This window comes from Schistocerca serialis, chromosome 11, assembly GCF_023864345.2.
Source record: "Schistocerca serialis cubense isolate TAMUIC-IGC-003099 chromosome 11, iqSchSeri2.2, whole genome shotgun sequence".
NCBI classification, from domain to species: Eukaryota; Metazoa; Arthropoda; class Insecta; order Orthoptera; family Acrididae; genus Schistocerca; species Schistocerca serialis.
The window spans coordinates 133,143,723-133,170,416 of NC_064648.1; the positions used below are offsets into that span (position 1 = coordinate 133,143,723).

Below are 26,694 nucleotides of genomic sequence, written 5' to 3' on the forward strand. Positions count from 1 at the left end.
AATGAACGAACGGACAGATCATAACCTTGCGAAAATAAAATAAGTAAATCTTTTACTCGAGGGAAGATTTGAGCCCGGGACCTCTCGTTCCCCAGCTCTTCACGCTAACCACGGGACCACGGCGCTCGTGAGGTCACAATGTCCTTGATGTTGCATATCTTGCTTGTGGACTACTCAGTTTGTTGTTGTTGTTGTTGTTATCTTCAGTCCTGAGACTGGTTTGATGCAGCTCTCCATGCTACTCTATCCTGTGCAAGCTTCTTCATCTCCCAGTACCTATTGCAACCTACATCCTTCTGAATCTGCTTAGTGTATTCATCTCTTGGTCTCCCTCTACGATTTTTACCCTCCACGCTGCCCTCCAATGCTAAATTTGTGATCCCTTGATGCCTCAAAACATGTCCTACCAACCGATCCCTTCTTCTAGTCAAGTTGTGCCACAAACTTCTCTTCTCCCCAATCCTATTCAATACCTCCTCATTAGTTACGTGATCTACCCACCTTATCTTCAGCATTCTTCTGTAGCACCTCATTTCGAAAGCTTCTATTCTCTTCTTGTCCAAACTGGTTATCGTACTCAGTTTGTATATTTTGCTTATTTTTTTATAGTTCCACACACAACTTCTTCCTGTTTTCTCGATTGATCTGTGTACAGTTTTTCAAGGCCTATCCACTGTGCCAACTTATAACTAAATCTGAGGGGGGTGCGATGGGGAGGTTCCCTTGTGAGTATACTTATAGGTTTTGACGATACCTTTACGGCCTTATCACTTTAGGACATGGTGTAGAAAAGGTATGTCTAATTGTGTTTTATCTGTAAATTTCCCTGGTTGTATGATCGTATATTGTGATACGTAATGCTGTATTGTGTTGAAAAGCACACGGCTCACTAGTTGTATATATTTTTATATTATAGATCTGAGGATGGTCATTACTGACTGAAACCGGGAAACGGCAAAAGAATTGATATTGTGATCAAATACTGGATTAATAAACATTTGATGATATTGGATCAATGTTCATATATGTAACTATGTCGCAGCTGGTGATACTTTCTATTTGTATTGCTTCAAATTCAGTAAACGATCATAAACGCTTTCCACAGTAAATAGCCACAGTTTATCCAACCAAACTTTGTGGGTATGAGCTCAATGTTCAAAACATTGATATCAAAGACACTTGTGAACTCTGCATTGTTGAAGAACTAATGATGGGTTTTGGCGTCAGAAATACATGGTATATCCGTGGCCTATTCTTTCTGAGACATTCAGAACATTCTGTGACTCAGTTTAATTCTGTTAACATTTCTGCTTTGAAAAATAAAAATCCAAGTTGATGTGTTTCACACACGAAGATATTTAAAGAATATTATGGAAATAAAATATATTTACGAAAGTGACAAAATAAATAAGTTGTATTTAAAAAATACAGAAGCTGAGCAATGTCATAAATCAAGCATAATGTAGTTTGGTAAATAAAACAAATATAAGGGAAATTTCCATATGTGACAATTTTGCTTTTTATAAAATAAAACTGAGAGAAAGCTATATTTTATGTTTTGTTGCAGATTTATAGGAATACTAATTTTCGTAGTGTAACATGGTGACATAAAAATATCTATACAAAAACTCTACTAGCTTTACGTACACCAGAACTTGACCAGACTGTAGAACATTGTGTAAATATTCAAAAACGTTAATCAGATTATGTATATGAGGAAGAAAGGACATGTCTCTCTCTGTCTTTCCAAGCATTAATCCCGACTTGCAGGGTGTGATTGTTAATCGGATGTGGCATGTTAATTTTTAAGGGGTGGCCGGATGCCCTTATGAGGAAGAAAATACATCCAATTGCTGAAAAATAAAATGGTGTCGTAAGTTTCTGTAACTTAAAGAAGTTATGTAAGATCTTGATTTATTATAGCCTCCACTTCTCTTGGCATTTCAGGTTATTTACAGGAAGACAGCCTGCCTCTTCATTCATCGACATTCAGTCTTGTTTGACTACACTGGAAGCATCTGAACCAGATGTTGGTACATCGCGGACACACACTTCCACCAGTTCAGCATGAAGCAATGCAAGAAACCAACTACCACACAATACTGCACTTTATTAGCAGACACTGCCATTTTCTTTTGGAAGCTCTAGTATTGTTGGGCTTTCAGTGTGTGCCAGGAAAGCAGACACATACCTGTGAACAAACAATAAATTAATCACACACCTTTATTTTTTCGAGGTGATAAGTAAAATATCATTAACTGTATCTTCCATCGGTGCTTGGCAGAACATGGTAAGAATATTATTAAGCAGGAAACACTGCCCACTGGTCTGCAAAATTATATTTACACTGCTTGACAATTGGTAAGAAAGAAGTGCCACTCGCTAAGGAACAAATGCAAGTTGCTACATTACAACCAAAAATTGCTGCGTAGCACCCAGCCAATGGCAGTAAAAAATAAATGTGTGTGAAATCTTATGGAACTTAACTGCTAAGGCCATCAGTCCCTAAGCTTACACACGACCTAACCTAAATTATCCTAGGGACAAACACACATCCATGCCCGAGGGAGGACTCGAACCTCCGCCGGGACCAACGACAGTAAAAGGACATGTAGTGGGCAGGACGTGTTAACTGCAGTGAAGCCTATATATGAATGTTCTGTATGTATTTGACAGTTCGTGCTGTACGGAGTCTGACGAAGGTGGTTGTGGAACGGATTAGCTGACAATCCGTGTGGTGTGACAACATGTCTGCAAGACATGATTTGAGTGCTTACGATCGCTGATGAGAAGCTGGTCGGCTTGAAGCTGGTCAAAGAGTCACTAGTGTTGCCACAGTGATGGATGTGTCCAAAAGTGACATCTTGCCATCATTGGAAAAGGCCGGTGGTCATTGTTGTGGATTGGCAAGACAGCCAACCCACTAGGACAGGAAGCCGAAAGGCACGCGTTTAAGCTCACGCAGGCTGGCGAGAGGTCTGGAACAGGACAAGGTAATGAGACTAGCAAAAATAGTAAGTAGCTGCTGGAATACTTAACTTTAATCCATAATTGGTGAACATCGCTCTTGACGGTACATGTTTTACAGCATCAATAGTAACTGGTAATGGCGCCTTGCTAGGTCGTAGCAAATGACGTAGCTGAAGGCTATGCTAACTATCGTCTCGGCAAATGAGAGCGTAATTTGTCAGTGAACCATCGCTAGCAAAGTCGGCTGTACAACTGGTGTGAGTGCTAGGAAGTCTCTCTAGACCTGCCGTGTGGCGGCGCTCGGTCTGCAATCGCTGATAGTGGCGACACGCGGGTCTGACGTATACTAACGGACCGCGGCCGATTTAAAGGCTACCACCTAGCAAGTGTGGTGTCTGGCGGTGACACCACAGTCATAGAGGGACCACGCCACTGAAAGAGGGTGGATACAAAGCCCTCGTGATGGAAACAGACAGACTCCTCATCCCTGTTGGGTGTATCACTGCAGACCTCACAGCTGTTATTGGTGCATGTGTGTCTGCCAGAACCATTTTGTGGCATTAAATCAAGCAGATTTCTATGCTCGGAAGCTAGCTAAATGCATCTCGCTTTGACTACACCATCATCGACAAAGAGTTTGTTGGAGGAAGTACGTTGAAAATTATTGGAAATTTGTTGTAAGTTCCTGTGGGACCAAACTGCTGAGGTCATTGGTCCCTAGGCTTACACACTGCTTAGTCTAACTTACACTAACGACAATACACTCATCTATGCCAGAGGGAGGACTCGAACCACCGACAGGAGGAGCTGTGTGAACTTGGCAAGGCGCCCCAGAGTCACGTTCTCCGACGAATCCTGCTTCACTGTGGCAAGTAATTCTGGCCACTAATTAGTGCAGAGGGAGAGAGAGAGAGATACATGTTACACACCACAGAATGTTCATGAACGTCACCAGGGTGGCCTGGTCGTTATTTATGCACAATGGCAGAACACCGCTGTATATTTTGCACAAGGTACCATTACAGCACAGTGGCACTGCAGGAAATTTATTCTGGATCGTGGTCATCTGTTTAGGATGTGGTAGGTTCTGACTTTGTTTATGGATGACAATGCCCACCCAAACAGGACTGCTGAGGTCTCAGACACACTGGAAAGTGAAGATATTGAACCTGTGGATGGCCTGAAACCTTTAGAGCATGCCTCGGATTCTCTTGGCAGATGCGTTTCTCAGCGATTACCCCCTCAATGAACCTGCCAGGAGCTGAAAACCGCCTCGAGAGAGGAATGGGACAGGATCCATCCACCAAGGGCTCCTCAGCAATTTGATCAGTGCATGAGGAGGGGATATTCCTTACTGAGAGTCGAATATCCATCATTAAGTTGGCAGTCTCACCTGCGTCAAACACGAACTTTATGCCTGTTACCTTGCTTTCCCATGTGGTGAACTCTGTACCATTTTTCGTATAAATATACCACAGTACATACTGTGTTCCTTAGCAATTGTCAAGCAGTGTATTTCGTCACCAGTGCCACCTTCTGGTGACACCTGAACGTCACAACCATGATCACATATTCTTCACACAGAAGATAACAAAAATGACGATGTGTAGAATGTTCACTTATGAAAGTACTCTATTACATTTTTTTATCATTCAGAAATAGCTACATTAACTAAAAACAGGACAAAAATTCTATATATATAAGTACATTAAAGAACTGATGCTGAAGTTACTATTTCAATCTAGTATTTGTAACTAAAGCTTAATTTAAAAGAGGAGAAAAAACACTAAGTCCAGTCATGTAATACTGTGCTATATGTTTGTAGTTTCCCAGTCCTGTCATCTTTCCGCTCTTATTAACGGAATGTAAAACTCCTCGCTCTACATCATACGATTGGGTTTCTTTCTTAATCGTCCTTTTTCAGATAACATAATTGCCCAGGTGTGCCTGACTCACCAGTATTCAGAGTGGTACTGATGATGTTACAGACATTCAGGGGTAATGGAGAAGAGTAGATGTATCAATCTGAAGTAAAAGACCCTGGTCAGGAAGTGACTGAGTCGAAACTTATAAGCAAAAATATTTCTGATACCTCTTGCCAGTAGACCTCTTCTACTACAAGCTCTTTGCTTTCCATATATTGGAAGGGACAAAACAAGAAAAATGTGCAATGGGCTTTAAGATGCCTACTTTAGGAACTATGAGCACCTGTTCAGCAGAAGATGTGTTTCACAGCAGAGACGATGAAAAAGTGCTCACAGTTCTTAAGGTATGCATTTTAGAGACCATATTTACAGCACTGTTTTGCTTTCCTCCATACTGCCCCATCTCAAAATATGAAAAACAAAGAACTAACAGTAGGAAAATTCCACTATCGCAGGTAACAAATTTGATTATAACTTTCGAATCAGTCATCATTTCTGGACCTGGGGTGCTTTACCTCAAATTGATATGTTTATCAGTATGGTATCAGCACCAGTAAGAAGACAAAGGGGCTATTTCTCCTCACATGTGAAGGTCAGCGATAAGAAAAGCCCCCTCTCCTCTCCTCCCATCCCCACCCCTGGATACAATGCAAGGTCACCAAACCACAGAGTGAATTCTGGAACAAAGCAACTATTGTTCTCATATGCCGAGGCCACTGGGCCAATACAGACGAAGTTCCTCCTTCCTTCCCAGCTATGAGAGTTTCATCATTAATTCAATGTCTGTACTCGGTAGTGAAACGATATATTAGCAACAATAATTTTTCTCAATCTCTCTGATTTTTCTCCTTCTATTACTAGAGCCTCTCTATTCGAGGACTATGCGCTTATTGTGATACGGAACATAAGTAGCAGAGCTACTCTATTTAAAAAATGATGGTACACATTGCTGTAATTATTGTTGTAAGGCACTTTGACATGATGTAGTGCAGTGCACCTCTCTGACTATTAATATCTGTTCGCTGTCTGCAGGCTGATAAAATAGTAATATGTTTCGCGATGGCAAAAATCCATTTTGTCTTCCAAAAAATGAAACATTATTAACATACTACCGCCATCAGCACACAGACACGCACAACAAAGAACTTGGAAATTGAAATCATTTCACGAATCGTAAATACGAAGTGAATCATATGAAAACCTTACATTTGTGATATCAAATCGAAATTTCGCGCCGTTTTCCTGTAAGTTGGTAAGTGTGCTACAAACAGCGTGCAAAATGGCCTGTAGGTGACAGCGTAGTGCAGATGCACACATACCGTCACAGTATCAGTGTAAAGATGGCCGCCCCACTTGCGACTTGCACCAGGGAGGGACAGCGTTCTGTTATTAGGTTTTTGCGTAGTGAAGGTATGAAACCTATTAAAATTTACCGACGAATGAAGGTTCAGTACGATGATGCATGTTTGTCACAGCAGCAAGTCTACGAATGGAGTAGGAAGTTCGCAAATGGTGTGACTTCAGTGGAAGATGCTCCTCGTCCAGGCCAGGCGCAGCGAGTTGTGACTCCACAGAACATTGCAGCGGCTGAAGCCATAGTGAAGGAACACCGCCGAGTGACACTGAATGACACTGCAGCATGTTTACAGATTAGTCATGGGTCGGCACACTACATTGTGCACGATGAGCTCCAGTTTCACAAAGTATCTGCAAGATGGGTGCCACGGCAGATGACTCCTGAAATGAGAGAATGACGAGTTGATGCTTGTGAAGAACTTCTTCGGCGCTTTGAACGAGAAGGTGATGGCTTCCTTGCAAGAATCGTTACTCGGGACGAAATCTGGGTTCACTTCTACCAACCGGAAACAAAGAGAGCGAGCAAGGAACGGCGCCATTCCTCGTCACAAAAATCAAAGGAGATTCGAACAGAACCATCAGCAGGGAAGGTTATGCTGACTCTCTTTTGGGACGAAAAAGGCGTCATTTTGGAGCATTACGTGTCTAGAGGGACCACTGTCACCAGTGCATCATACGCATATCTCCCAAAAAATCATCTGCAGCCTGCAATCAAATCAAAGCGACGTGGATTGCCGTCAGCAGGTGTCCTTTTGCAACATGACAATGCAAGGCCCCACACTGCCCGTACAACAGTTGCAACAATCACAGACCTGCATTTTGAGTGTCTTCCTCATCCACCATACTTACCACACCTTGCCCCAAGTGATTTCCATATGTTTGGACCACTCACAAAGACGCAATGGGAGGAAAGAAGTTCCGTTCTGATGAAGAGGTACGCCACGCGGTGCAAGAGTGGTTGCGCGGACTACCAAAACAATTTTTTTTCTAAAGGAATTATGCACTTTGTAAGCGCTGGAGGACTTGCGTTGAGTGTGGGGCAGATTACGTTGAATAGTGATGCAGGTTTGTACCACTTCTGGACAGTAAATAATATTTAAAAATATATTTAAGGTTTTCATTTGACTCACCCTCGTAAATAAGTAGAGCACTGTGATAATGTTAACAAAACTGAGATGAACAAGTTCCTAAATGCTCCCAATACGCTCGTGTTACATTCTCCGTGGGTTATTGATGACGATAATGTTGATGATGTTTGGTTTGTGGGGCGCTCAACTGTGTTGTTATCAGCGCCCATACAAAGCCCAAATTCTGTCACAGTCCAATTTTTTTACACAGTCCAACCTAGCCACTGTCACGACTGATGATGATGATGATGATTATGACAAAACAAAGACCCAGTCCCTGGACAGAGAAAATACCCAACCCGGTCAGGGATTTAACCCGGGACCCCATGGTCCAGAGGCAGCAACGCTAGCCACTAGACCACAATTGCGGTGTCTGTGGTTTATTAGTGTGTACTCTCTTGGAAGCGAGTCATAGAAAGATTACCATTGCAGGAGCGACCACCTAATCAGTGAACAATGAGCGACCCATGAGACCATGACAGTAACAATGACGACCTATGAGCGTACATGTCCACCATAACAATCAATGTGCGTCCGTTTTATTTTACGTGTAGCGCACCATGAAAACTCATTTGAATATCGAATCATTTCTCGAAAAGTGTCATGCAGGTGGTACATAATTCTAGCTTGGATCTGTCTGGGTGGGTATTTGTAGGTGATCTATGCCATTTTAATGCCAATAGCGTAGTGGGAACTGTGACACACACTTTTGCATGTTTTGTATCGTCAGAGCAGCAAGAGCTCTGATACACAAGTGACAGCAACGCCTATTACTGGTAGGTTTGATTACTATGCGAGTATTATGGAAATGTTTTGTGAACTGAAATGGAAATCCTTTGAGGGGAGACGACATTCTTTTTGTGAAGCTTTATTGGTGTTTGATGGGTGTCAGCAGAATGATTCAATTGCTGTCAAAGTGCATTTTGCAGGAACAATGTAAGAAAAGTTTGGGCTACTGAGGAAGCATATAGGCACTCAGTTTTGCCTCTGCGAGTGGAACAGGAAAGGGAACAACTGATAGCTCTACAGGGTACCCTTCACCAAGTGCTACACGACCATCCGAGGAGTACGCGTGCAGAAGTAGTTGTGCTGTACGAACAATTTAGGAGTCATAACCGGAATCAACATCATGATCACTTGGCTAATTTGTAAGCATCAAGGGGCCTACTGTACAGATTAGAAATACTGGCTGGTTATAATTAACTTTCCCTATTTAACACATTATAACACGGAAACTAATTACCGTATGAGTACCAATAGTATTAATGTACAGAGTATGAGGTGCACTATTTCCATGCATCACATCAACACTGTCCAGTTAGAATTATGGCCGCCAGGCGGCGTGATCTGTCATCACGATTCATAGCCTGACAGACCTAACCAGTTGCAGTGCACTTGTGGACATGTCAACATGAGCTTGGACAAAAGGAGCTATTACTGGAAAAGCTGTGTTATCAAAACAACAGTCTTCGAGAATATCGCCAGCTGAAAGGATTACACAGGGGTCCTCTTCATATACATCTACATACATACTCCGCAATCCACCATACGGTGCGTGGCGGAGGGTACCTCGTACCACAACTAGCATCTTCTCTCCCTGTTCCACTCCCAAACAGAACGAGGGAAAAATGATTGCCTATATGCCCTTGTAAGAGCCCTAATCTCTCTTATCTTATCTTTGTGGTCTTTCCGCGAAATATAAGTTGGTGGCTGTAAAATTGTACTGCAGTCAGCCTCAAATGCTGGTTCTCTAAATTTACTAAGTTGCGATTCACGAAAAGAACGCCTCCTTTCCTCTAGAGACTCCCACCCGAGTTCCTGAAGCATTTCCGTAACTCGCGTGATGATCAAACCTACCAGTAACAAATCTAGCAGCCCGCCTCTGTATTGCTTCTAAGTCCTCCCTCAATGCGACCTGATAGGGATCCCAAACTCTCGAGCAGTACTCAAGAATAGGTCGTATTAGTGTTTTACAGGCAGTCTCCTTTGCAGATGAACCACATCTTCCCAAAATTGTACCAATTAACCGAAGACGACTATCCGCCTTCCCCACAACTGCCATTACATGCTTGACCCACGTCATATCACTCTGCAATGTTACGCCCAAATATTTAATCGATGTGACTGTGTCAAGCTCTACACTACTAATGGAGTATTCAAACATTACAGAATTCTTTTTCCTATTCATCTGCACTAATTTACATTTATCTATATTTAGAGTTAGCTGCCATTCTTTACACCAATCACAAATCCTGTCCAAGTCATCCTGTATCCTCCTAAAGTCACTCATCGACGACACCTTGCCGTACACCACAGCATCATCAGCAAACAGCCGCACATTGCTATCCACCCTATCCAAAAGATCATTTATGTAGATAGAAAACAACAGCGGACCTACCACACTTCCCTCGGGCACTCCAGATAATACCCTCACCTCCGATGAACACTCACCATCGCCTCCTTTGCCTGCTGTGCAAAGTCTGATGAAGTTAAAATCAACTGGAGAACTGGGCGTTGCTCCGAGAAGAGGCCAACGACAGGTTGCACCACAGGTGATTGATGAAGCCGCTGTTGCTATGGGGACAATGCTGCACGCAATTCCTGATCGTGAGACAGGAAGTGTGCTGTGTCACAACAGTTGGACATCCACTGTGTGGAAGGTGCTTCGAACCATTCTCGAATAGTATCAGTACAGGATCCATATCGTACAGCAGCTTGCACCACAGGACACACGACTACTTTGCTCTCCACGTTCTCACAAGGATTGAAGTTGAAGAGCACTGGCTGTGGACCACCCTATGGACAGCTGAAGCTCATTTTCCTCTGATGGGGGAGGTGAACACACACAATTGCTGAGTGTGGGGATCTTCAGCTCCAGTCACTGTGCATAAAGTTCCTCTATAAGGTGAATGTGTTGCTGCACGGTGTGGCTTCACGGCGACCTTCATCATTGTCCCATTCTTTTCTGAACAGGTTGGCGGTGCTCGTGGACCAAAAACGTGCAGTGTGATTTGTTGCAACCGCGACCGAAACTGTCGCGGGGTGGCCCGGAAAGCGCCGCAGGACCAAACGGAGAGCGGCCAGCGAACAAACAAACAAACTGACAGAAAGGATGGACATGAAACGACGACGGACGATCGAGAGAGACCTTACGACAACAACACGCAAGAAGCAATGGAGTGACAGAGACAACCAAACGAATCCGAGACGTCCACTACTAATGAAAACAAAGAACGGTAAACACGCTGTCTGTTGTCGAGACACACGCAACGATTAGTCTCGCTGGCTGAGCGAGAGGCAGGCGCTTAAATACTCTATCGGGGGCGCCGCTATTGGCCGCTGGGACCATGTGTTCCACTGTGGCGCCCTCACACAAATTGTGGGCCAGGAGGCGCGCGCGTCGCTACAGCTTACGGCGCGATGGTCCAGAGACCTCTAGGGTTCGTCGACGTCCGTGACGTGTGGCGCGGATTCAAATTCCGCGGCGCGCGGTTCAGATGACTGACCAGTATTACTGCGATATACTTCGCCAGCATGTCATAGCCGCCTTACAGGAGGCAGATGCATTGAACTCGACAGTTTTCATGCAACATGCGGCCCCGACGACATCAGTTGTGAAGTTTACGTGCTTCTCCGAAACACATTTGGAATCGATCGAATTATCAACCGATTGTTTCCCAATGCTTGGCCGGCATGATTACCTGATCTCACTCCCTGTGATTTCTGGTTGAGGTGCTATCTGGAGGAAGGATTTACGCATTCACACATGGGCTGATATGAAGCTCAGAAAATCAAGAGAGGTAGCCAGTATACCTGCGGACATGCTGCGTTCTGCTGTGCAGAATGCAATCCTGCATTTTGAGACTCTTCTGGACTCTGGTGGTCGCCATATTGAGCCCCTTTTGTAGCAGAAATGGTACCAGTATGTAGTGCTATGATGTAACGTAGCAGCACATTGAAAGTATTTCAATTGAGTTGATTCTGCATTATTTCGCTTCCCCATGGCCTTGACATTAATGCTACCAAGTCTGGCTCTTGAACAGTAATTAGTTTCCGTGTTATAACGTGTAAAATGGGGAAAGTTTAATTATAACCATCTGGTACATACTTTGGCATCTCCTGCCACAAGGATGGTCGAAAAGTTTTCATTAGAATGCTATACAGTCCAGAACCGGTACGCCAATGAGGCAAGATCGCCTTGAGCATTGAGGCAATCATCCCACTTATGGACAAGGTTGAAGATACCTGTTTGGCAAAACACCGTGTCCTGCTGCATGAAGAAGTCCATAATTGCCTGCTGCACATTCTTATCTAATAGCAACGTCGACCCTTCGAGACTTTTTCAAGGGTCGGAAGGCATGATAATCGCACAGGGAGAGATCAGGACTATAGGGCAGGTGCTCTGGGGCCGCACATGTGAGTTGGGCATAACTTCCATCTTACGATATAGGAGACGTGCGTTATCACAAAGCAGCAGCACCCTTTGTTATACAATTCCACAACACTAGTTTTCGACAGACATACTGGCCCACACAAAGTCTTTCTTCTGCAATGGATGACAGTGTTTGTCCTTCAGCAACCAATACAAGAATAACAGTTTATTGTGTGTTGAACAGGGGACCAGAAACGACGAAGAGGTTTCGTCCCCACAGTACCCCTCAGTGGTTCAAAACCCCAAAACAGACTACAGCAGTCCACTCACCCCCACCACCACCCACACTGCACCCAGGGTTATTGTGCGATTTGGTCCCCACTGGGAACGTCTCATACCAGAGGAGTGTAACCCCAAATGTTTGCGAGGTAAAGTAATTACGGTGTACTCGTACTTGGAGACAGTGTTTGTGCAGCAATTGCCTACATAGTATAACTGAGGCGGAATAAAGGGAACCAGCCCGCATTTTCAGAGGCAGATGGAAAACTGCTTAAAAACCATCCACAGGCCGGCCGCACACCAGACCTCGACACAAATCTGCCCGGCGGATTCGTGCCGCGGGCCAGCACAGCTTCCCGCTCGGGAAGCAGTATGTTAGACTGCGCGGGTAGCTGGGAGGGGGAGGGGGGGCAGGGGCAGGGGCAGAAAACAGTACTTTTGTCCTGTTTGGACACTTTTTTTATTTATATTGCGATAGTTCACGTTTCCACATTTACTGCACGTACGTGGGAAAGACACAAATGCTACATGTCACTGCTTATATACCAGCATTGGAGTAGTGCTGCATGACATATACGCTGCTGCAAACTCCCTCAAACGGAAACTTTTTCATCGCCTCTTATATTAATTTTGAGGTTCTAAGGGCTTTGTCGAAATCATCATTCAATATCCCTAACGACTGTGCCTGACGCTACCATTGGAGAACGCTGTGGACAAATGGCGTCTACAATGCTATCAGCGATCCCAGCCTGCCGTACAGTTCTGTGCTTAGGCGAGTGCAGCCAGTGCAACTTGATATTTCTATGATGTTTTGCAGCTCTGTAACCATAATGCTAACAGGTGTCGATTTTGAACTGCAGTAGTCCTGGGATGTAGGTGCCGACTGTACAGATCAACACTTCTAAGGAGATGATGAACAGCACCAATGCCAATGCTGCTACTGCTGCAATACGAGGGGCGTTTGAAAAGTCCGTGCAAAAATAAAATCTACTTATGTGTTTGGGGTAAACCTTTTTTATTTTTCGAAATAGTCTCCTTTGCGACTTATACACTCCGTGCAACGCTGTTCTAATTTGTTGATCCCTTCCGAATAGTAGTAATTGTCCAAGTCTGCAAAATAGCTATTAGTTGCTGCAATCACCTCTTGTTTGAATAAAATCTTTGCCCCGCCAGCCATTTCTTCAAATTGGGGAACAAATAGTAGTCTTAAGGAGCCAAGTCTGGAGAATAGAAGGGATGTGAAACGAACTGGAATCCTATTTCCATTAAATTTGCGACCACAACTGTTCAGCTGTGTGCTGGAGCTCTGTCGTGATGGAAAAGGCCTTTTTTGTGGACCAATCGCCGACGTTTTTCTTGCAGCTCGGTTTTCAAACAGTCCAATAACGATGAATAATATGCAACTGTAATAGTTTTACCCTTTTCTTCGCCTTTTTTGGTGCAGATTCGCCCTTGGTAATCCATTGTTTAGATTGATGTTTGGTCTCAGGATTAGTGTGTCCATGTTTCATCCCCAGTGACGAAACGACGCTTAAAAGTCCTACGGATTCTTCCTGAACAGCTGCAAACCATCCTTGCAACATTTCAGATGATTCGGTTTTTGGTGAAGTGTGAAGAGTCGCAGAACCCATCGTGTGGATAGCTTGCTCATGTCCAAATGTTAATGCAAAATATTATGTACCCATTCATTCGAGATGCCCACAGCACTAGCAATCTCACGCACCTTAACTCTTCCGTCATCCACCACCATATCAAGGATTTTATCAATGATTTCTGGAGTCGTAACATTAACAGGGCGTCCAGAACGTTCACCATCACTTGTGCCCATATGGCCTCCCCGAAATTTTTGAAACCACTTATAAACTGTTCTAATCGAAGGTGCAGAGTCACCGTAATGTTTACCAAGCTTCTCTTTAGTCTCCGGAGACGTTTTGCCTTTAATAAAGTAATGTTTAATCACCACATGACATTCTTCTTCGTCCATTTTTTGACAATCACTCGACTTCCTTGATTCACATGAACGCCAAACACAAAGAAATAGACCAATATGGCTGAAACTTGGTGTGCCATCTCTCGGACTTTGCACGGACTTTTCAAACGCCCCTCGTACATGCTTATACCAAGTTCCCAACCACATATTTCATGCTCAGACCTCCAATCATGTTATGCAGTGGACCATAGAAGGGTGTTGTGCCTTTGAATTTCTCACTCTTAAAATTCAAGTTTGGTATTTTCCATCTCAACACAGATTTTTGAAGTGTATTGTAACACTTTAACCAGATTCTGGATTGAGGGAACAAATGTTTTTCCAGCTACGATTTAACATCTACGTATGATACTCTTCCTATCTGTGTCAGCAATCGTCCTATTATACCGGTAGACACTGAAAAGTATACCAAGATAGACAGTTACCCCAGCAAACACTTCAAGTGCATAACACAAAATTCTCTAACTATGTGCAAAGATGTCGTTAAGGAAACAGTGTAGTAACACAGTGCTCGCTTCAAAATGTCAAAAGTTTAATACTTCATTGTGTAAGAAGTGCAAAAAACGTGTTATCAAAGGCATCTCGTGTGTAAACTGAAATTTCTGGCTACATGAAAAAGGTGCGGAAGTGACACTAAAATTCATAAAAGGACGTCTGTCCTTGGACGTGTTGTGACTATTTACACAGAGAAACGGCAGAATTACAATAAACAAATTTTAGGCTGTGTATCCGATGAGAAGACGACAAATGAAGCACTACTCGGGAAATCAGTCTCGAAATACAAATTGAAGACAGTAAAAAAATTATAGTAAAAAGAAAAACAAGATTGATACTGAAGCGATAAAAACATGTGATGAAAACATACGACCTAAAAAATATCTGATAATAAGCGACTCGCTGTTAAAAAAATATAATAGTACCAGACTGCAAAATCGATTTTCGCCATGGAATTAGAACTTACCAACTCAGTAAACATATTACAAACATTTCGACAGCGAAACAGGATGTAGCAACTAATGCAGCGGAAGCCAGGCATCACAAAGGCGTTTTCATCCATGTTGGGACGAATTCTATTCGAAATAGCGGTGAAGAAGAACTTATCAACAAAGCCAGAAACCTGATTCGTTCAGCGAAAAGTGCTTATCCATCCTCGAAAATGATAAATTAGTGGCATTGTAAATAGGAGGTCGATAAGTGAAAAGTATGTTTTCAAAATAAACAATGGTGTGACAGAGCAGTGCAACAAACTTGGAGCAATATTCATCGATTCTAATAACTTTTTAAATGATAAATGTCTAGGGAGGGATGGTTGTCATTTTAACAGACTAGGCTCTGCAGCTTTAAGTAAAATGTGTATGGATGTTTGCGAAATCATAAACGAGGGAAACTAATATATCCTGGTGGCGGTAGTAAACTATTTAATCAGAAAAATGTCCACATTTCTGTACCTAAGACATCACAAAGTTGTGAAAAGGAAGTTTCTCGGGAGGAACGTCCTGAAGAAACAAAAAACAAAACAGGTGTCAAAGTGTTACATCAAAACATTCAGTACCTAAGCAAAAAGTGCATACAGTTACAGCAAGCACTAAGTGAGGAAAATGCAGTTGTAGTTATTCTTACAGAACGTGGATTGTCTTTTACTTTAATAACAATGACTAAATTCGACAACTGTACTTTGAGTAGTAATTTCTGTCGAACAGAACATAAAAGTGGGGGAGTTGCCATATATCGTAAAAACCATCTACATGTCACAAAACTGGATTTTATCACAGAACTTAGTGAGGAAATGACATTTGAAATTTCAGCAAAAAAGCTGTTGGCAAACAAAGTGCCCCCTGATTGTTATAGGTCTGTACAGAACTCCTAGTAGTGCCGGCCGGAGTGGCCAAGCGGTTAAAGGCGCTACAGTCTGGAACCGCATGACTGCTGCGGTCGCAGGTTCGAATCCTGCCTCGGGCATGAATGTGTGTGATGTCCTTAGGATAGTTAGGTTTAAGTAGTTCTAAGTTCTAGGGGACTGATGATCTTAGAAGTTAAGTCCCATAGTGCTCAGAGCCATTTGAACCTACTCCTAGTAGTATTGTGGACAATTTCTTACAAAACATGGGAAAAAATGACAGAAATTGTATGTAATAAGTATAAGAACATAGGTATTGTTATAGCTGGTGATTTTAATATAGATTCCTTAAAGTATACTAAAGATTAAGAAAAAGTAAATGGTATTCTGTGTAGCTATAATTTGTTAGACAGAGTTAACAGGCCAACCAGACTAACTAAAGACTCCTCTAGCTGTATAGATCTCTTTTACACCAACTTAGATAACTGCAGAGTTGACATAATAAACCTTCACCTCTCTGATCCTCTTTGCCAGACAATGGAAATACTGAATATGTACGATTCACAAAGTACATATGAGACGATTGAAATAAGATGTACAAATGAAAAATGTTTAGAGAAGTTGGGGTGCGCACTGCAGTCTGAGACATGGAATGACATATATTGTGCAGAAAATGTTGCAGACAGTTGGAATAACTTTTATAACACTTTCTTTGCCCATTTCAATGTAAAATGTCCAGTTACTTTCAAAAAGAAATATACTAAAAACCGTATAAGACTTCCTTTAGAAGTAAAACAGCTGAAGAAGAATATGTTTATTACTTGGAAAATTTATAGAGTTCCAGGACACATCAACTAGAGACAAATACTAAATATGTCGAAAAGCCTATAAACAAGCACTGAATGTATACACAAAGGAAACTATACAGCAAAAAATTGCTACCTCAAATAACATACGCAAATCAGTATGGAACTGTGTAAATGAGAGAATCAGCAGAAAACCAAAGTCTAGAGTCAACAATATCCAACTAGCAATGTTTTTAATACCCACTTTATAAATTCAGGTAACGTGTGTGACCTCTGACACTGATGACTACAGAACTCCTTACCAGGTACAAAAATCAATGTTTATGTATGAAACAGATACAACTGAAGTAGAGGGAATAAGAAATAAAATGCAAAACAAATTCTCTACAGGATGGGATGAAATCCCCTACATTACATTAAAACGATGCAAACATTCACTCAAACCTCTTCTGGTCCACCTCTTCGATGAAAGTTTGAATATATGTGTGTTAAAATATACAATAGGTGTGTTAAAATATACAATAGCCAAGCCATTGCACAAAAAAGGTAGTATCGACAAAGTCGAAAACTACCGACCCATCAGCTTAAATCCAATCCTAAGCAAAGTATTAGGAAAGATTATTTCACTACGGTTAGAAAACTTTCTTGTCAAAGAGAAAGTGCTATGAGAAACCCGATGTGGTTTTATGAAAGGCTATTCAACATCATCTGCCATATGTGATGTAGTACATACGATACTTATGAAATTGGATGAAAAAGAATGGGTGACATGTTTGTTCCTAGATTGATCACGTGCATTCGACACAGTATCTCATGAGTTGCTACTTGAGAAACTGGAAACATATGGTATTAGAGGAATAGCCAAAAGCCTCATACGGTCATGCCTACCAGACAGATATCAGGTCACCCACAAAGTGGGCAGTGTTATTAAGAAGTACAGCTCCAGCCCAGCTATGGTAAAGTATGGTGTGCCCCAAGGGTCATTTCTGGGTCCTTTATTGTTCACACTATATGTTAATGATCTGTCCACAGAACACAACAGCAAGATACTTAACTATGTGGATGACACAACCGTTGTTAACTGGGGAACCAACGAGAATGATTTGGCCCAAAATAGTTCTGATGTCTTATTTGGATTGAAGAACTACTTCCAAAACAATCACTTAAGCTTAAACATCAATAAAACAAATCTAATGGAACTTCAAATACACCACAAACAACATGAAATGCCATGGAGTGTTGTGTCTGATGATGGTTCAGAAATAAAATTGAAAGATAAAACTTCCTTCCTTAGTGTAATGTTAGATCAGCATCTCTCTTGGGGGCATCATATCGATCTTTTATGCCAAAAACTTAGCAAATCAATTTATACAATGTGGACAATGTCACAATTTCTTAAATATGAGCAAATTAGTATAATCTACTATGCTTTTTTGTATCCATACCTCACATATGAAATTGAAGTATGGACATGTGCTGCTGCCAAGCATGTAAATAGGGTATTCATCCTTCAAAAACAGGCAGTTAGGATCATGTATAATGACTCTTGCAAAGCAATTTTTTAAATTAAGAAACTACTAACACTCCCATCACTATACAGGGTGTTACAAAAAGGTACGGGCAAACTTTCAGGAAACATTCCTCACACACAAATAAAGGAAAGATGTTATGTGGACATGTGTCCGGAAACGCTTAATTTCCATGTTAGAGCTCATTTTAGTTTCGTCAGTATGTACTGTACTTCCTCGATTCACCGCCAGTTGGCCCAATTGAAGGAAGGTAATGTTGACTTCGGTGCTTGTGTTGACATGCGACTCATTTCTCTACAGTACTAGCATCAAGGACAATAGTACGTAGCATCAACAGGTTAGTGTTCATCACGAACGTGGTTTTGCAGTCAGTGCAATGTTTACAACTGCGGAGTTGGCAGATGCCCATTTGATGTATGGATTAGCACGGGGCAATAGCCGTAGCGCGGTACGTTTGTATCGAGACAGATTTCCAGAACGAAGGTGTCCCGACAGGAAGACGTTCGAAGCAATTGATCGGCGTCTTAGGGAGCATGGAACATTCCAGCCTATGACTCGCGACTGGGGAAGAACTAGAACGACGAGGACACCTGCAATGGACGAGGCAATTCTTCGTGCAGTTGACGATAACCCTAATGTCAGCGTCAGAGAAGTTGCTGCTGTACAAGGTAACGTTGACCACGTCACTGTATGGAGAGTGCTACGGGAGAACCAGTTGTTTCCGTGCCGTGTACAGCGTGTGCAGGCACTATCAGCAGCTGATTGGCATCTACGGGTACACTTCTGTGAATGGTTCATCCAACAATGTGTCAATCCTCATTTCAGAGCAAATGTTCTCTTTACGGATGAGGCTTCATTCCAACGTGATCAAATTGTAAATTTTCACAATCAACATGTGTGGGCTGACGAGAATCCGCACGCAATTGTGCAATCACGTCATCAACACAGATTTTCTGTGAACGTTTGGACGGGCATTGTTGGTGATGTCTCGATTGGGCCCCATGTTCTTCCACCTACGCTCAATAGAGCACGTTATCATGATTTCATACGGGATACTCTACCTGTGCTGCTAGAACATGTGCCTTTCCAAGTACGACACAATATGTGGTTCATGCACGATGGAGCTCCTGCACATTTCAGTCGAAGTGTTCGTACTCTTCTTAACAACAGATTCGGTGACCGACGGATTGGTAGAGGCGGACCAATTCCGTGGCCTCCACGCTCTCCTGACCTCAACCCTCTTTACTTTCATTTATGGAGGCATTTGAAAGCTCTTATCAACGCAACCCCGGTACCAAATGTAGAGACTCTTCGTGCTTGTATTGTGGACGGCTGTGATACAATACGCCATTCTCCAGGGCTGCATCAGCGCATCAGGGATTCCATGCGACGGAGGATGGATGCACGTATCCTCGCTAACGCAGGACATTTTGAACATTTCCTGTAACAAAGTGTTTGAAGTCACGCTGGTACGTTCTGTTGTTGTGTGTTTCCATTCCATGATTAATGTGATTTGAAGAGAAGTAATAAAATGAGCTCTAACATGGAAAGTAAGCGTTTCCAGATACTTGTCCACATAACATATTTTCTTTATTTGCGTGTGAGGAATGTTTCCTGAAAGTTTGGTCGTATCTTTTTGTAACACCCTGTATATTTATAAAACTGTTCAGCTGATGCTAAAATACAAGCAGTACAATCATCTAAATACAGAAGTGCACATGTACAATACTAGGAGGAACGATGATTATCACCTGGAAAGAAATAATACAAAAAGTGCAGACAAGAGACCCTATTACATGAGGATCGAATTTTATAACAAACTTCCAAAAAAAACTAGAAAGCTAAAGTGGAGGCTGCCTTGAAAGAGTTCCTCAGCAATGAGTGTTTTTATAGTATTAAGGAATTCCTCACAGAGGAGTAGAATACTTACATTTGTATAAATAGTATTCACAGGTACAAAAAAAATAGCAACATAATTTTTTATCTGTTAGACCTACTGTATGTAGTTGTTTCCCACAATGTTATAAGGGGAAATTATCAATATGTGAACTATCCAAAACAAATCCTTTTATTTGTCCATGGAGAATAAATAAATAACTGTATCTTTCTCATCTTATAACTCCATTTGCGTGGTGTTATTTACCAACTAACTTGAGTTTGCCTACTTCCTCGTAACCTGCATAATTTATGGGTAACACACCACGAAAATTCATTTTAAATTCCTGCAGTTGACTGCAGAATGATTCCATTGCTGCCAATATACATTTCACAGAGAGAGGATAGAAAGGATGGCTAGTACAGAGGCGCACACACATAGTTGTATGTACCTCGCTCAATTTGCGAGAAGAGCAGGAATGGGAATGACCAGCGATCAGTATTACCGTAAGTTAAGAGGTAATACACTTTCAGAATAAAATTTGTGGCGGTCATTGAACTAGATGGAACGATAATTCTTTTTTATTTGAAAATTTATAAGTTTGGTGCATAAGCTCGTATCGTTTTTCCTTAAGTTTAATAAACACAACGTATACATACCAAAGACTTTAGTCGTCAATAATATACAGGATGGGGCAAATAAAAGTGGCCCAGAGAACACGGTTCCAGGGTACAAAGAAACACAGCAGAGGCAAGGAAATGCAGTACTAACTCGCTTGTAGCAGATGCTGAAAGTGACCACCATTCATCTCTTGGCATCTTAGGGCCCTGATCAGCAAGTTGGTGAAGGCGGACTGAAATTGGACTGTTGGAATTGCTACAGTCTCAACTGAAAAGTTCTGTTACAGTTCTAGAAGACTGCGAGGGCTGTAGTGACGCATCTTAGACTTGAGAGCTCCCCAAACAAAATAATCGCACATCTACGTGGCCAGACCAGACTGACCTCTGCTAACAACTGTCAGGCGTGAAGACTGTAAATGTGCTCCAAGGTTCGGGCAATCATATGTGCAGATGCTCGATCCTATTTACAACAGTCTACCAACGCTTGGACAACTTTTCGATTTCGTGACCGACAACTTGCATGGTTTTGAGCCGAAGAACTCGTCGAGCCAAGGTTGGGGCGCATTTTCATCCAGGAAGGAAGTTCCCTAAAGGTTGTTCGATAGAGAGCAGAAAATGTGAAACTCTTGAGGGCGCAATATCAGGTGAATAAGGTGGGTGCGGAATACTCCCCAACCAAACTCCTGTTGGGGTGGGTTGTTTAGGGGAGAAGACCAAACAGCGAGGTCATCGGACTCATCGGATTAGGGAACCATCCCGGCATTTGCCTCGAGCGATTTAGGGAAATCACGGAAAACCTAAATCAGGATGGCCTGATGCGGGATTGAACCATCGTCCTCCCGAATGCGATTCCCGTGTGCTAGCCACTGCGCCACCTCGCTGAGTCCAAACTCCTGTATAGTGTTTTTCGCCAGTCTAGAATGCGGGCGAGTGTTATTGTAGAGTAGCATCACTTCACACAACGTTGTGGTCGTCGTTCTTTTGCTGCATCTGCAAGACACCTCAGTTGTTGACAATGAATGTCAGCAGTGATGGTTACACCTAGGGAAAGTAATTCGTAGTACACCACACTTATCACTGTGCCACCTCAAGCATATCATCATCTTTTGTGGATGCACACAGGTTTTTGTACAAGGAGTTGCTGCTTTGTTTGGGCTCAACCACTCCTTTCTTTTCCTTATTTTAGCGTTAAGACAACATTTCTTGTCACTAGTGACAGTATAGGATAGGAATGGTCAGGGTTAGTCATGAGCCAATTGATTACTAGCAGGTGGAGATGCATGTATGGCCTCCCACTGATTTTTGTGATTTTCCACTCAGAACACACGGTACCCACACCCGATTGTTGGACCTTCCTCATTGCATGCAAATGTCGCACGATGGTGGAATGATCTCACCTCATCAGATTTACCAGTTCTCGAGTACACTGACGTGGATCATTGTGGATTAATGCATCTAACCAGTCTTGACCATCTGAAGGTCTTCCTGAATTTGTAGGATCACTGATGTCCAAACGATCCTCCTCAACAGGAGAAAACCAGTTTCTTCCCATACTCTGTCCAGTGACATCATCCCCACATACGCCGCAAATATTTATGGCTGCCTCCACTGCTGTGCTCCTCCTATTGAACTCAAACAGAAGAATATGTAGGAAATTTTCCGATTTAGCCACTTGGCATTGAATTTTCTAGCACCCACAGTTCCACTCATTGTTTCCAAGTGACAAAATGATACCTCAAACAGCAACAGTGAATTACAAATAAAAATAACCATCGGTAAATAAACCCAGCAACTGGAATACCAACATGCAAAACAAAAACGCTACAAAATTATGCACCAACCTAATATAATAAAAAAGGCAGAATACATTTCAAATCTATAGGAAACTGACATTTAGGCACATGATTATCCGTACCTATACCAAACATCCTCTAAATGGGAAACATGGATACTTTGGTTCTACGATACATAGGACAATAGGGCTTCCACTATGCCAAGCAGAAGTGAGGAAAATTTAGGCACACTAAGACAGGTCGCCATTGCAAATGAATATGACCCTGACACAGTGAATACTATATACAATGAAGAGCCAAAGAAACTGGTACACCTGCATAATACCGTGTAGGGCGCCTGCGAGCAAGTAGTACTGCCACAACACGATGTGGCATGGACTCGAGTAATATCTGCAGTAGTGCTGGAGCGAACTGACACCATGAATTCGTCAGGGCTGTCCATAAATCTGCAAGAGTACAAGGAGTTGGAGATCTCTTCCAAACAGCACGATGCAAGGCATCCCAAATATGCTCAGTAATGTTCATTCGTGGGGAGTTTGGTGGCCAGCGGAAGTGTTTAGACTCAGAAGACTGTTCCTGGAGCCACCCTCTAGCAATTCTGGACGCGTGGGGTGTTGCATTGTCCTGCTGGAATTGCCCAAGTCCGTTGGAATGCACAATGGACACGAATAGATGCAAGTGATCAGACAGGATGCTTACATACGTGTCACCTATCAGAATCATATCAGGGGTCCCATATCGCTCCAACTGCACATGCCCCACGCCATTACAGAGCGTCCACCAGCTTGAACAGCGCCTGCTGACATGCAGGGCCTATGGATTCATGAGGTTGTTTCCATATCCAATACGTCCATCCACTCGATACAATTTAAATGAGACTCGTCTGACCACGCAACATGTTTCCAGTCATCACAAGTCCAATGTCGGTGGTGGTGGTGGTGGTGGTGGTGATGGTGATGGTGGGCCCAGCTGAGGTGTAAAGCTTGGTGTCCTGCAGTCATCAAGAGTACACGAGTGGGCCTTTGGCTTCGAAAGCCCATATCGATGATGTTTCGTTGAATGGTTTGCTCACTGACCTTGTTGATGACCCAGCATTGAAATCTTCAGAAGGGTTCCACTTCTGTCACATTGAACGATTCTCTTCAGTTGTCGTTGGTCCCATTCTTGCAGGATGTTTTTCTGGCCGCAGCGGTCACGGAGATTTGATGTTTTACCAGATTCCTGGTATTTGCGGTACACTCGTGAAATGGTCGTACGGGAAAATCCCCACTTCATCGCTACCTTGGAGATGCTGTGTCCCATCGCTCGTGCGCCGACTATAACTCCACGTTCTTACTCCCTTAAATCTTGATGACCTGCCCTTGCAGCAGCAGAAACTGATCTAACATCAGCGCCAGGCACTTGTGTTAAATAGGCGTTGCTGATTGCAGCGCCGAATTCTGCCTGTTTACATACAGTATCTCTGTATTTGAATACGAAAATCCTATACCAGTTTCTTTTGCGCTTCAGTGTATAACAAAATCACAAAAAAAATATAAAGAAGAGAAATAAACTACATGTGCAGATAGTGAGCGCACACTCAAGAGAAAGGGAGTTAAAATTACGCTGGCAATCACACAATATAAAAACAAAACACAGTATGTCGTAACTTGCCATGTTGTTGTTGTGGTCTTCAGTCCTGAGACTGGTTTGATGCAGCTGTCCATGCTACTCTATCCTGTGCAAGCTTCTTCATCTCCCAGTACCTACTGCAACCTACATCCTTCTGAATCTGCTTAGTGTATTCATCTCTTGGTCTCCCTCTACGATTTTTACCCTCCTCGCTGCCCTCCAATAATAAAGTGGCAATCCCTTGATGCCTCAGAACATGTCCTACCAACCGATCCCTTCTTCTGCTCAAGTTGTGCCACAAACTTCTCTTCTCCCCAATCCTATTCAATACTTCCTCATTAGTTATGTGATCTACCCATCTAATCTTCAGCATTCTTCTATAGCACCACATTTCGAAAGCTTCTATTCTCTTCTTGTCCAAACTATTTATCGTCCATGTTTCACTTCCATACATCGCTACACTCCATACAAATACTTCCAGAAACGACTTCCTGACTCTTACATCTATACTCGATGTTAACAAATTTCTCTTCTTCAGAAACGCTTTCCTTGCCATTGCCAGTCTACATTTTATATCCTCTCTACTTCGACCATCATCAGTTATTTTGCTCCCCAAATAGCAAAACTCCTTTACTACTTTAAGTGTCTCATTTCCTAATTTAATTCCCTCAGCATCACCCGACTTAATTCGACTACATTCCATTATCCTCGTTTTACTTTTGTTGTTGTTCATCTTATATCCTCCTTTTAAGACACTATCCATTCCATTCAACTGCTCTTCCAAGTCCTTTGCTGTCTCTGACAGAATTACAATGTCATCGGCGAACCCCAAAGTTTTTATTTCTTCTCCATGGATTTTAATACCTACTCCGAATTTTTCTTTTGTTTCCTTCACTGCTTGCTCAATATACAGATTGAATAACATCGGGGAGAGACTAAAACCCTGTCTCACTCCCTTCCCAACCACTGCTTCCCTTTCATACCCCTCGACTCTCATAACTGCCATCTGCGAAATAGCCTTTCGCTCCCTGTATTTTACCCCTGCCACCTTCAGAATTTGAAAGAGAGTATTCCAGTCAACATTGTCAAAAGCTTTCTCTAAGTCTACAAATGCTAGAAACGTAGGTTTGCCCTTCCTTAATCTAGCTTCTAAGATAAGTCGTAGGGTCAGTATTGCCTCACGTGTTCCAACATTTCTACGGAATCCAAACTGATCTTCCCCGAGGTTGGCTTCTACTAGTTTTTCCATTCGTCTGTAAAGAATTCGCGTTAGTATTTTGCAGCTGTGACTTATTAAACTGATAGTTCGGTAATTTTCACATCTGTCAACACCTGCTTTCTTTGGGATTGGAATTATTATATTCTTCTTGAAGTCTGAGGGTATTTCGCCTGTTTCATACATCTTGCTCACCAGATGGTAGAGTTTCGTCAGGACTGGCTCTCCCAAGGCCGTCAGTAGTTCCAATGGAATGTTGTCTACTCCGGGAGCCTTGTTTCGACTCAGGTCTTTCCGTGCTCTGTCAAACTCTTCACTCAGTATCGTATCTCCCATTTCATCTTCATCTACATCCTCTTCCATTTCCATAATACTGTCCTCAAGTACATCGCCCCTGTATAGACCCTATACATACTCCTTCCACCTTTCTGCTTTCCCTTCTTTGCCATAAAAGAATAGAAATATGGAAAACCTGGAGTCTACGTGAAATGTCATACCGTGATTATGAGGAAAGCTATATTGGTCAGGCAGGCAGGTCCTTTGACTTGAGATTTAAAGAGCACACCTACAACAGTAATAAAACACATCTAGACTTACACGTGCATAAGGAGGAACATAGGCGTAATACCGGCAGCATTGACGAACAACTAGAAATTTTACGTAAGACTGAAAAAAGAGAAGGGTTAGACATTTTAAAATAGGAGATTTACATCACGAAACGCGAGGAACCAGATTGCCAGCGAGCTGCAACATGGAACTATCCTGGCCGTCTCTTCTGAGTTTATGGGTAATTGTGTAAACCTGAGAGGTAGCGCCATTACACATCATAATTATGCATATGTTGCGAGACGTATATGGTAGTAATACACTGCAGCTGTACCGACGACCTGCTACTGTAAACAGCCCATAGATGGCCTACCTAGCGCATCTAAACGTCTATTTTTTTTAGTAATCTTAAAAGTTCTGTACAGAAGATTGTTTAAGTTTGCTCAACACATTGATCCCTTTAGGTATTATCCGTACTTTGATGCGTGGTATACCGCTTTAGCAAGGTCCTGGAGTGAGGGAAAAAAAAGTTCCTCATAGGGAATGGCTTAAGTTGGCTATGTTCAAAACGTTCGTGGAATGACAGGAGTCTACATTACACGAGGAGTGTTCGATAAAAAATTCAACATTTTATTCCGAAAGACCAATTTTATTAAGGACAAAACACGATTTTTCAACATAATCTCTGTTCAATGCGACGGCCTTATGCCGCCTTACTGGGAGGACCTATATTCCCAAATGGTACTATTCCACTGGTCGACATCGGAACCGTCTTGCTGCATCAATAACCTCCCCATTGTATTGTATTGTATGTTAACCAGGGACCTAGAAACGACGGAGAGGC

General features: G+C 42.5%; 1 protein-coding gene across 1 annotated transcript in view; it reads right to left on the minus strand.

The window, feature by feature from the left end:
- Positions 1-1,519: 1,519 nt before the first annotated feature.
- The window catches only part of LOC126427382 (uncharacterized), a 420,537-nt gene continuing 395,362 nt past the window's right edge, over positions 1,520-26,694 (minus strand). Inside the window, exon 19 of the mRNA XM_050089736.1 lies at positions 1,520-2,191. The gene's annotated coding sequence lies outside the window, so the exon portion shown is untranslated. The remainder of the gene's footprint in view (positions 2,192-26,694) is intronic.